A 13,823-nucleotide genomic window follows, 5' to 3' on the forward strand; every position below is an offset into this window, starting at 1 on the left:
CCTATTAATACACCCCGTAAATGGCTGTATCACAGAACTTGCACCCCAATCACAAGCAAGGTTTGCTGGAATTAGTGATGTATCATATAGTGCAAACAACCAAAAAGCAATTTGGATCCCCAATAAGTGCAGCAAGGTGTAATAGAATCATTCCTATTGCACCCTGTTCTTCTTTTATAGCATAGATAATGCCTCTATATCCTTTCCCTACAGCTTGACTAATCTTTCCCTGAGCTTTTAAATAGTTTTTTCAGCACAATGAAGTCTTTCCTAGCACTGTCCCTAGCACCTGCTGATGTCTCTCCCTGCACTAACACTGGAAAATGGCAGAATCCAAAATGGCTGAGGCTATTTATGGGGATGTGACATTACAGGGGCTGGCTGGCTGCTGATTGGCTCCATGAATGGCATTGTGGGTGATCCCTTGTTCCCAGAGTTCTTTACTACATGTCCAAACACGTGCAGCAGCCATTTTAGGAAAAAATTTTATTCGTTACCATGAAGCGTGAGGAAATTCGGATTCGGTGTGAATCCAATTTTTCCTGAATTTTGGATAGAATTCCACTTCATCAACTTCGATTCACTCATCTCTACTGGTAAGGATTAAAAACAAGCAAAGCCGTCATAGCTGTTGTGCATACTCACAACAGCATCTGGTAAGCGCATATGCCTTACTATATCTGCACACCCTTCAAGGAAATATTGCACATGAGGCGCTGTATGTTTCTGTTTTTCTTTTGTCTATATATATAATCTCTTGTACAAGTTTTAATCATTCCCATAATGACACCAGTTGCATGTAGAACTCCAGTGAGGGAGATACAGTGAATATGCCTTTAGGTAATTTATTGAAGGATGCTAGAGGTCAAAGGAAAATCCTCTCTCCAGCTCTGTGATGCATGTCTGACAAACAGGAAAAGACTGCAGACACAGGATGTGAGCTCACAGAAGAGGAGGAGTTACAAGATGACAACATAGATAAACTTCATAAAACCAAATGTAAAAAATGGCCACCAGATGGCAGCAAAGTACACTAAGAATAGTGGATAACAGATAACACTGAATACAACAATATAATCTATTTGAAACATTAGCTGGGACAGCACAGCGCTCTCTTTCAATTTTCCAGCTGCGAGCAGGTCACAGAGGTGGTGACTGCACCTATCTGACATTGATTACATATCTTAGAGATATGCCATCAATGTCCCAGATGGGCCAATCACTTTAAATCTTCCAGACAAAATTATTAGCACATATTGAAAGTAGTTAGACATAATGAGACTTTAAGCAAAGTAATTATTCGTATGTTTGATACTGAACTGACGAGTTACAGATGCTTGCAATATAAAAGTCACTCATTTAACCAGTTTAAATGCAAAATAGGATTAATTCCTTGGTTCTGTATGACTGACTATCCACCCTTCAGTCTGGAAAAGAGACAGAAACATAGGAACATATAACTAAAGATGGCAGACACAACCATTTCTTAAATATTTTACAGGTTCACCATGCATTCATGTTGGAAACATCATCCTGGCCCATTAAGTCATCCATTAATACACCTATTGAAATGATTGGGTGCTCTATAGCTTCCTCAGTGGTAATCTCATTGTTGCACCAACATCTCTATGATACATTTTTAGCAACATTTTCAAAAAAGAGAGAAATGAGAAGGAGACGTGAAAATGTAACACAGTGGAGTGAGGTATTGCAGGTCATACTCAGATTGCCCTTTAGTGAAGCCCATAGGTTATTATACCTGCACCATCAATTATATTGGATGCCAGACTTCCTTGATTCACTGCTGTGTCTTTGATGCAGGACAAATTCCAAGCACTCTCCAAGGCTTTATGTGGAGTTGCAGGTTACTTTTATTACTTTATTTAATACAACAAGTCCACATTAGAGATGATGAGCAAATCGATTCTGAACTAATCAGATTTGTTACAAACTTCACGAAAATTCTGCTGTTGAATGAAGTTTTGACAATATGCTTTGAATACATCGCACAAAATAGTGCCTGTGCCATTTTACTGTGAAAATGAGCTTGAAACAGGGCAAGAAGGATGAAAGAGGGGCTTTCCTTTATTGTCTCAGAGGCTGATAGCCTGTGAGCTGATTACGGGGCAGAATTTTGTCAGGTTGTTTCTTTCGGCTTGGCCGGAAGCCACAGACGTCATTCTGAGCTTAGCCTGCCATGTAAGAAGACATGTGTTAGATGTGTCTGTCAGAAAGCAATAACATACACAAGCCAGAAATCTTAAGGTGTTGCAGGAACAGTTTAGGGATATATTAGGTGGATTAAATAAATGTGTAGAAAAGGTTTTATCAGACATGAAAATCATAGAGTTCTGTGTGTGTTTTATACTGAGGACAACTGCTGGCAAGTGCATGCAGATACAATTTTTTCAGCAGCCAGCCTTTAAAAAATAAAAATAAAATCTGAGCTAGATTGGGGTCCTGAGTAGGAGCTGGCATCAGAGAATGTGGGCGGTGGCCGCTACTGCAAAAAAAAAGCAGAGGCAACGTATGACTAAAACCTTCCTAAAAACTGCCAGGGCCAGATTTGCTTTTATTAAGGTCACCTTGGGAACTAGTAATGATGCTGATACTGTGGGCACAGTCTCAAAACGTGCAAGACCTAGGCCAAGCTCGGCTGCTGCTATCTCTTTGCGATTGTCTCCTTTATGGCGCTTTTCCACCACAAGGCCAGCACACAAAACTACTACTGTGTGCAAAATCTGCATGATTAAAATAAGCTGTGGAAATTCAAACATAGGTACCAGGGCCCTACTGCAGCACATAAGGTGGCATCACCAGATCCTGTGGGAAAATAGAACTGGCCAGCATTCGGAACAAGGCTGTCCTCCTTCCGGTCTTCTTTGTGGCAGCCGTGTCACATCTACAACCAGTCCAGTCTTCTTATCATCATCAGTTTTTTGTTCTCCTGCTCAGACTCTTCTCTGCTCCTCAGCTCTGTTGGTCAGTCATTGATAATGGAATGCGTCACCAGAAAACAACTTAGGAAGCTCAGATTGTGAGCAATCTGGTTGTGAGCAAGCTGAACTCCCACCAAGTTGATGGCAGTGCGGTTGCTGCCGTACCACTTAGTTGTGGCAATTGTAGTGCAGTTCCGTTTACAAAAATAAAATTCAGCAGGCATTAATCCATCTAGCTAGCGGCTAACATGTCTCATTGTTCCCCAAATGTGCCTGCACCTTCACCAAAATTTAATTCAACAGTTATTATAATTTCTTGCTAGCTGTCCCCAAAAATTATTTTGTCATTCTGAAAATGTGGAGCATTTCCACGCCTTCACCAAAATTGAATTCAGCAGGCAGTAGCACTTCTTGCCTGCTCTACATATACAGGTCCTTCTAAAATAAATTAGCATATTGTGATAAAGTTCATTATTTTCTGTTTCTATGTACTGATAAACATTAGACTTTCATATATTTTAGATTCATTACACACAGCTGAAGTAGTTCAAGCCTTTTATTGTTTTAATATTGATGATTTTGGCATACAGCTCATGAAAACCCCAAATTCCTATCTCAAAAAATTAGCATATCATGAAAAGGTTCTCTAAACGAGCTATTAACCTAATCATCTGAATCAACTAATTAACTCTAAACACCTGCAAAAGATTCCTGAGGCTTTTAAAAACTCCCAGCCTGGTTCATTACTCAAAACCGCAATCATGGGTAAGACTGCCGACCTGACTGCTGTCCAGAAGGCCATCATTGACACCCTCAAGCAAGAGGGTAAGACACAGAAAGAAATTTCTGAACGAATAGGCTGTTCCCAGAGTGCTGTATCAAGGCACCTCAGTGGGAAGTCTGTGGGAAGGAAAAAGTGTGGCAGAAAACGCTGCACAACGAGAAGAGGTGACCGGACCCTGAGGAAGATTGTGGAGAAGGACCGATTCCAGACCTTGGGGGACCTGCGGAAGCAGTGGACTGAGTCTGGAGTAGAAACATCCAGAGCCACCGTGTACAGGCGTGTGCAGGAAATGGGCTACAGGTGCCGCATTCCCCAGGTCAAGCCACTTTTAAACCAGAAACAGCTGCAGAAGCACCTGACCTGGGCTACAGAGAAGCAGCACTGGACTGTTGCTCAGTGGTCCAAAGTACTTTTTTCGGATGAAAGCAAATTTTGCATGTCATTCGGAAATCAAGGTGCCAGAGTCTGGAGGAAGACTGGGGAGAGGGAAATGCCAAAATGCCTGAAGTCCAGTGTCAAGTACCCACAGTCAGTGATGGTCTGGGGTGCCATGTCAGCTGCTGGTGTTGTTCCACTGTGTTTTATCAAGGGCAGGGTCAATGCAGCTAGCTATCAGGAGATTTTGGAGCACTTCATGCTTCCATCTGCTGAAAAGCTTTATGGAGATGAAGATTTCATTTTTCAGCACGACCTGGCACCTGCTCACAGTGCCAAAACCACTGGTAAATGGTTTACTGACCATGGTATTACTGTGCTCAATTGGCCTGCCAACTCTCCTGACCTGAACCCCATAGAGAATCTGTTGGATATTGGGAAGAGAAAGTTGAGAGACGCAAGACCCAACACTCTGGATGAGCTTAAGGCCGCTATCGAAGCATCCTGGGCCTCCATTACACCTCAGCAGTGCCACAGGCTGATTGCCTCCATGCCACATCGCATTGAAGCAGTCATTTCTGCAAAAGGGTTCCCGACCAAGTATTGAGTGCATAACTGAACATAATTATTTGAAGGCTGACTTTTTTTTGTATTAAAAGCACTTTTCTTTTATTGGTCGGATGAAATATGCTAATTTTTTTAGATAGGAATTTTGGGTTTTCATGAGCTGTATGCCAAAATCATCAATATTAAAACAATAAAAGGCTTGAACTACTTCAGTTGGTGTGTAATGAATCTAAAATATATGAAAGTCTAATGTTTATCAGTACATTACAGAAAATAATGAACTTTATCACAATATGCTAGTTTTTTTAGAAGGACCTGTAACATGTCTTGCCATTCTCCAAATGTGGTACAGTTCCGTGCATTCACCAAAATTTAATTCAGCAGGTATTATAATTTCTTGCCAACTGTCTGTAAAAATTGTCTCATCGTTCTGGAAATGTACTGCACTTTTGCACCTTTATCAAAATTAAATTCAGTAGGCATTATTATTTGTTGCCAGCTGTCTGTAAAAATTGTTCTGGAAATGTGACAAACTTCTGCCCCTTCACCACAATTTAATTTGGCAGGCATTATGGCCCCCTTTCTTTATACACACTCCTCATAATCAAAAATTCCCGCCCACAATCAGTGCAATGCGACCGCGTCGGCTTCCAGTTGCCGTCACTTCCGGTCTCTGGAGCTCGTCATTTCTGGCCAATTGAACGCAGAATAATCCTCAATATGAACATGCAGTTCCGGTCACGTGTTTCCCGTTAGTGGAACGCAATGGACCGCAGACAAATGATCTAATCGAAAGGACAAATTGTCCAGGTAATAGAAATACAGGTTGCCGAGCTAGGCCAGATAGAATATCCCAACCTTATTTGAATATACTAATAACAGCCTCCATAAGTGAAAAAAGGCACTAGAGGCCATATATACATAAGGGGGATATCTAGACCAGAAATGACTCATGTGGATAGTGTATAGGGAGGGAAATCCTTGAATAAAATTAGGTACAGTGATTAGTAGAACCATAGTCTCATACTGTCCATAAACACCCTCCATAAATACTAGAGGGTGTAACACATAGCAATGAAAAGGTCATATTCATTGATCACGATAATATTTTATTATGAGATGCTTCCCGCATCTGGCCAGTTAAGGGATACTAAATTTTACAGTGGGCCCAGCAATGTCAGACAGAGACAACCGAAACAGGGCACTGTCTGCCTTATTAATAACAGTCAGAGAAAACAAGAAAAAGTTAATCTCTCATTAATCCCGAGGGGAAACTGGGACCGGAACCGATGTATCCATTCACATTCCTTCTGAAGGATCTTCCTGTCCCAGTCACCTTCCCGGGGGGAAGGTGGTACCAACTCGAGAACTGAGAATCTTAGACATCTCGGATCCCCCGCATGGTAGTCATTTACATGCAATGCCACCGGTGTGGCATTCTTTTTCACTATATCATTCACATGTTCAAGTATCCTCCTCCTCACCTCTCTCACTGTTTTACCTATATAGTCCATTGGACGCGTACACTGGCAGATATAAACTGCCTCTTTACCCCTACAGTTGATAAACTCCCTGACCTGGAAGGTCTGTTTGGTTACAGAGCACGTGATAACCTTAGATGTTGAGATATATTCACATGCTTTACAGAAGCCACATCTGAAAACACCTAAAGGTTTACGGTCCTGCCATATACCCATTTTGACTGGGGGTGTAAAGTGGCTGTGAACAAGACGATCTTTAATACTTTTTCCCCGCCGATACGTGACAGAGGGGTGATAAATTATAACATCGGACAGATCAGAGTCCATCCGCAGTGTAGGCCAGTATTTCTTCAGGACACTCATCACTTCACGGTTGGCTAAGTCAAAAGTGGAGATAATCCGCAGCGGTTGATGTTTATCTAAGGCTCTATGTCTCGGGACCAGAAGGTCAGCCCGATTTTTCTCCTGTGCATGTTTGAAGGCCTCATTCAGAACCGTCTGCGGATATCCCCTAGCCCTAAATCTGCCCTGTAATCTCCTTGCTTCACTGAAAAAGGACTCGCCCTCAGAGCAATTCCTCCTGATTCGGAGATATTGGCCCCTGGGTATACCCCGTTTAAGGAGGACAGGGTGAAAGCTATTGCAGTGAAGCAGTGAATTAGTGGCTGTGGCTTTCCTATGAATGTCCGTCACAAGTCTGTCACCCTTCTTAGTCACCCGTACATCTAGAAAGGTGATTGTGTTAAGGTCTAATTCATAGGTGAATCGGAGGCCAATCTCATTGTTATTAAGATCAGCAATAAACCTTTTAAATTCCCCCGATCCACCTTTCCACACCAAAAAGATGTCGTCAATGTAGCGTGTCTAAAATATAATGTTGTCAACCCACCAGACCGTTTGGTCAGGGAACACACATGTGTCTTTCCACCAGCCCAGGAGGAGGTTGGCATAGGTAGGGGCACAGGGGCTGCCCATTGCCGTCCCCCTGAGCTGGTGGTAGAAACGTGCATTAAAAAGAAAAAAGTTGGGATTCAGCGTAAATTCCAACAACTGTAAGGTAAAGATGTTGTGTCCTTAAAAAGTATTCAAAGGCTATGAGTCCGTAGTGGTGTGGGATGGAACTATAGAGCAACTCTACATCGATACTCGCTAGTAGAAAGTCAGGATCCAGGTTGAGTGTTTCGATCTTATTAAGGAAGTGTATAGTGTCCCTCGTGTACACAGGTAGGGACACAACAAACTACCTCAGAACCTGGTCAAGATATATACCGCAATTTTGTGTCAGGGAATTAACCCCTGAGACAATCGGACGACCCCTAAGTGGTGTTGCACCTTTATGTATCTTGGGAAGTCCATAAAATGTCGCTATACACTGGTGTACAGGAAGAAGAAACTCATATTCAGACTAATGACCTTTTTATTAAGACCCCCCAATAGTATCAGTTTTAGGTACTCCAGACGAAGTAGGGTTTGAAGATAATACCCTATATCCATCCTTATCTTTCAAAAGATCAAGGCACATGTGTGGTCAAGAATGACCAGATTGGTGCCTTTATCGGACGGTTTGATGATAATGGAATCATCTTTTTCCAGTGTCCTCAATGCCTGCATTTCAGCAAGAGAGAGATTAAATGTCCTGGGGTCGACTCTACCCAGTCGGTCCAGGTCAGTGATGACCATCTGGAGGAAGATGTCCACACATTTGTAATTTGAGGGTACTTTCCATGGTCTAGGATATCTAAGTGTATTGATGCCATCCAACAAATCATTGGACCTCCTTGGTGCACACAGAGACTGTGAGTTCTGGTTTGAATGTGGATATTGGTGGAGATAAATGTTTGGGACTTGTTTGGTTCTATACCATTTATTTCTCCTCCACAGATGCCATTGCCTTTATGGAAGTCTAACTCCACTGGATATCGATCTCTGACCTTATGGTCTGCACTAGGTCCTAATGAGTCTGATCTCCTCCTGCCATCATCAAATGGCCCCCCTATTACCGTTTTGATATCATATTTACAACGGATACTAATATATCACTATTGGTATTCGGCACCCAAATAATGGATATCATTACATTATTATTGGTATCCGGTATCCAAGATATCATATGAGTTTATTGACCCGCTGATGATCTAACATAGTGGGGGAAACGCGTTGGGGTATTATGAATGATGTATATTTATTCATGGGGTATATTGAATGACGTATACCTTGATGCACTGTGTACCTTGTTAGCTCTCTCATCACAGCACTAGGGCTGTATGCATAGTCCATCAATTGACCCTATTTCTATAGGGGAGGGTGTATGTATTGTTAATGTCTTTTGTCAAATCTTATCTGTCCACCTGCAGGCACCTATTTAAATTCTTATCAACCCCTACCATTGCGTTAGGGCTGTTTTAGGATCTTGTCAGTCCAGGTTCGAGGACAGGGAGTCCCCACCATTAGGGGTCGTCCCTGGGCTGAGCAATAGACCAGGGTGAGTTAATAGGGAGATAGTTCTCCCCAATCTTCTGATATCATTATAGTTGCCTGCTGTGGAATTATCTGAGTTGACCCTCATTATTGTTCTGTTTGTTTATTAATCTATTTATTTTAAGGATATGTAATTAAAGTTTATTAATTCTAAGGGTTATATGAATTGCTGGAGCTGGATTTATGTTTACTAACTCGAATTGACATTCTGTATCTAACTGCTGGATTAGGACCCTGTCATAATTACCACTAATAATGCTATCCTACTGAAGAGTCAGGGTTTGGATCCATGTCACTTACTACCTCATGATGTCCTCCCGTTTGTGGTCTTCATATAGTACCTTCCATATTTTGCCCAATAATAATATTATAACAGTACCCCCAGTAGTAATAATGCCCCTTACTGAGCACGCAGTAGTTATAATTCCCCCTGTACTGGCCCCAGGAGTTATAATGCCCCCTGTAGTACCCTCAGTAGATATAATTCCCCCCTGTAGCGGCCCCAATATTTTTTATGCTCCCTGTTTCACTCTCAGTAGTTATAATGCCCTCCTTTAGTGCCTCCAGTAGTGCCACTCCAGGTTCAGCTCTACAAGGCCTTCACTCTGCGTTTGGCACAAATGGGTATGAAAATGTCATTGCGCTGACTGAGACCTGGAACAGGAGGTCGCAATGATGTCATTGCTTTGCCTGCAGCCTATGAGAGTCAAAAGCAGGATGAGTGTCAGAGGCAGTGATGCCAGTACACATATATGGACATATCACTAGAACTTTGCTGGGCAGAGAAGGAACAGGGAGCACACCTGTAAGCAATCATTGTGAAGGGTGTGTAAATATAGTCTTATGAGGACATGGTTATTGGCCAGTATCAAATGGCAGGGCATTCTCCCCTTGCAAACCAAAGTTAGTGCAAAACATAGAATGTGTCGGCAGATAAGAACCATTTGGCCCATCTAGTCTGCCCAATATACTGAATACTATGAATAGCCCTTGGCCCTATCTTATATGAAGGATGGCCTTATGCCTATCCCATGCATACTTAAACTCCTTCACTGTATGTGCAGCTACCACTCCTGCAGGAAGGCTATTCCATGCATCCACTACTCTCTCAGTATATTATTACTTTTAAACCTTTGTCCCTCTAATTTAAAACTATGTCCTCTTGTAGCAGTTTTTCTTCTTTTAAATATTCTCTCTTTTACCTTGTTGATTACCTTTATGTATTTAAAAGTTTCTATCACATCCCATCTGTCTCGTCTTTCTTCCAAGCTCTACATGTTAAGGTCCTTTGATCTTTCCTGGTAAGTTTTATCCTGCAATCCATGTACTAGTTTAGTAGCTCTTCTCTGAACTCTCCAAAGTATCAATATCCTTCTGGAGATATGGTCTCCAGTACTGCGCACAATACTCCAAAGGAGGTCTCACTAGTGCTCTGTAGAGCGGCATGAACACCTCCCTCTTTCTACTGGTAATGCCTCTCCCTATACACCCAAGCATTCTGATAGCATTTCCTGCTGCTCTATGACATTGTCTTCCTACCTTTAAGTCTTCTGAATTAATGACCCCTAAATCCCTTTCCTTTATATTCTGCTCTTGGGTTTTTACGCCCCAGGTGCATTATCTTGCACTTATCAACATTAAATTTTAGTTGCCAGATTTTTGACCATTCCTCTAGTTTTCCTAAATCCTTTTCCATTTGGTGTATCCCTCCAGGAACATCCACCCTGTTACAAATCTTTGTGTCATCAGCAAAAAGACACACCTTACCATCGAGGCCTTCTGAAATTTCGCTGATAAAGATATTAAACAATATGGCTCCCAGAACAGATCCCTGAGGTACCCCACTGGTAACAAGCCTCGGTTGTCAACAATATGGGAGTCCAAGCACAAAGACTGCAATTTATTGATAAGCCTTCTATGTGGAACAGTATCAAAAGCCCTACTAAAGTCCAGATAAGCGATGTCTACTGCACTTCCGCCATTTTAATTTAGTAATTCCTTGTTTTAGTTTCCTTTTTTCATTTATGTATCTGAAGAATGTCTTATCGCCTATTTTCACTGACTGAGCTAATTTCTCTTCTGCCTGTGCTTTAGAAGCTTTTATAACTTGTTTGGCCTCTCTCTGCCTAAACTTATAAATTTGCCTTTAATCCTCTTTTTTTTATTTTTATAATTACTAAATGCTATCTTTTTGTTTTTAATGATTTTGGCCACTTCTGCTGAGTACCACAGTGGTCTCTTCCTTTTTTTGCTTTTATTGACAAGCCTAATGCATCTGTTGCCTTCAATAGTGCCACTTTTAAGTAGTCCCATTACTCCTGGACTCCATTGAAACTGTTTCAATCTGATAGGGACGCGTATACCACTAATCTAATTTTAGAAAAGTCAGTTTTTCTAAAATCTAAAACTTTTGTTTTTGTGGTGTGTGACTCAGTCATTGTACTTATAGTAAACCACACTGACTGGTAATCACTAGATCCCAAGCTTTCTCTTTACAGTAATATCAGATACCAAATTCCCATTTGTGAATACTAAATCTAAAATGGCCTCCTTCCGGCTTGGCTCCTCAACTACTTGCTGAAGAGATAATCACAGTAGGGAATTTAGAATATCTGTACTCCTGGCAGAAATAGCTATTTTGGTTTTCCAGTTTAAATCAGGAAGATTAAAGTCTCCCATAATGATAACTTCCCCTTTCAATGTCATTTTAGCTATTTCCTCAATCTGTAGATCATCTAATTCTTTGACTTGGCTAGGTGGTCTATATATCACACCTACATGAGTTACCTTATGATTATCAAGCTGCAAGGTAACCCAAACTGACTCTAAATTGGTCTTGATAACTTGTATTAAATTAGATTTTATGCTATCTTTCACATACAGGGCAATCCCTCCCCCTTTCTTGCCTTCTCTGTCTTTCCTATATAGAGAGAACCCTGGTATTGTTATATCCCAGTCATTACTCCCATTGAACCATGTCTCAGTAACAGCCACTAAATCTATATTATCAGATACCATTATAGACTCAAGTTCATTGATCTTATTCCCTAAACTGCGAGCATTTGTAGACAAGACTCTGAGCTTGTCATTTCTTAACCTATGTGCTACTGGCATCTCTTGGCATTGTTCCAGGGGGCAGTCGGACTGCTGGATTATCACTCTTTTGCCCCCCTTTCCTAGTTTAATTGCTCATTAGCAAATTCTTTGAACTGTTCACTGAGGACATTCGTTCCCTTGAGAGAAAGATGCAAACCATCTTTCTTGTACAGTTCTTTTCCATTCCAACGAAAGCTAACATGAGACACAAAGCCAAACCTTTGGTTCAGACACCATTCACCAAGCCATACATTGAATTCCTTAATGCACATCTTCCTGTCATGCTGAAAGTTATGCACAGGCAAAACTGCAGAGAATGAAACAGTTGATGCAACCTCCCGTATATAATTTCCAAGTGTGCAAATAGCTTCCTTCACCTTTGAAACCTCATTGCAAGCCAGATCATTTGTCATAAGATGGACAATAACATCCACCTCCCTTTCCTGCTTTGCTTGCCTAACAATATTAAGGATATGTCGTCTATCCCTGCTAACGGCAGCACCAGGGAGACATCTCACAACACCATTTTCCTCAAACTTCACACCTCTTATGATAGAATCGCCCACCAAAGCTGCTTAATATCAGTTCTCACCTTATCCTTTTTGTCTTTGGCTGCAGTCTTGCATACTTTAGGCATGGGAGATGATTGTTCCTCACCCACTGTGCCTGAGCCATCCTCCATGTTGCTCTTGTGCTCTGAAAGTGCTGTAAATGAATTATGGAGAGCCAGACTGTGGGACATGTCTTCTATCAACAACTCTCAGTCTACCAGAACCTGCAGTAACCCATCTGCCATTTCTAGGGGGGGGGGGGGGGGGGGGTCTGTGGCAGTGGCATTGCAACATTCCCAGCCTGAATTTGTTTAACAGTTAATTTACAAATCTCAGATTTCAAAAATGAAATTTCCTGCTGCATTATGGAGAGCTGTCTACAGATCAGACAGCATCCAAACCTCCGAACTGCAAACCCAGAACTGGTGTGTGGTTTTTATAGGGAAGTGCAGCTGTAACCAACACCTTTAATCGCATCTCATTGATTTGACTCCAGTTGGCTGACACCTCACTCCATTTAGCTCTTGGAGATGTCATTAGTCTATGGGTTCACATACTTTTTCCACCTGCACTGTGAATGTTTACATGGTGTGTTCAATAAAAACATGGTAACATTTAATTCTTTGTGTGTTATTAGTTTAAGCAGACTGTGATTATCTATTGTGACTTAGATGAAGATCAGATCACATTTTATGACCAATTTGTGCAGAAATCCATATCATTCCAAAGGGTTCACATACTTTTTCTTGCAATCCATGTACTAGTTTAGTAGCTCTTCTCTGAACTCTCCAAAGTATCAATATCCTTCTGGAGATATGGTCTCCAGTACTGCGCACAATACTCCAAAGGAGGTCTCACTAGTGCTCTGTAGAGCGGCATGAACACCTCCCTCTTTCTACTGGTAATGCCTCTCCCTATACACCCAAGCATTTTGATAGCATTTCCGGCTGTTCTATGACATTGTCTGCCTACCTTTAAGTCTTCTGAATTAATGACCCCCTAAATCCCTTTCCTTTGTATTCTGCTATTGGGTTTTTACACCCCAGGTGCATTATCTTGCACTTATCAACATTAAATTTTAGTTGCCAGATTTTTGACCATTCCTCTAGTTTTCCTAAATCCTTTTCCATTTGGTGTATCCCTCCAGGAACATCCACTCTGTTACAAATCTTTGTGTCATCAGCAAAAATACACACCTTACCATCGAGGCCTTCTGCAGTTTTGCTGATAAAGATATTAAACAATATGGGTCCCAGAACAGATCCCTGAGGTACCCCACTGGTAACAAGACCATGGTCTGAATATACTCCATTGACTACAACCCTCTGTTGTCTGTCCCTCAGCCACTGCCTAATCCATTCAACAATATGGGAGTATATATATATATATATATATATATATATATATATGTACAGTATATATATATATATATATATATATATTTACCCACACAAACTGACTATACACACATTTTCACATATACTGTATTTACACAGACACACCCGCAAGAAAATATACTGTTCTATCTTTCTGAGATGGGTATGGCAGAAGC

Source organism: Bufo gargarizans, chromosome 1, assembly GCF_014858855.1.
Source record: "Bufo gargarizans isolate SCDJY-AF-19 chromosome 1, ASM1485885v1, whole genome shotgun sequence".
Classification (NCBI taxonomy): Eukaryota; Metazoa; Chordata; class Amphibia; order Anura; family Bufonidae; genus Bufo; species Bufo gargarizans.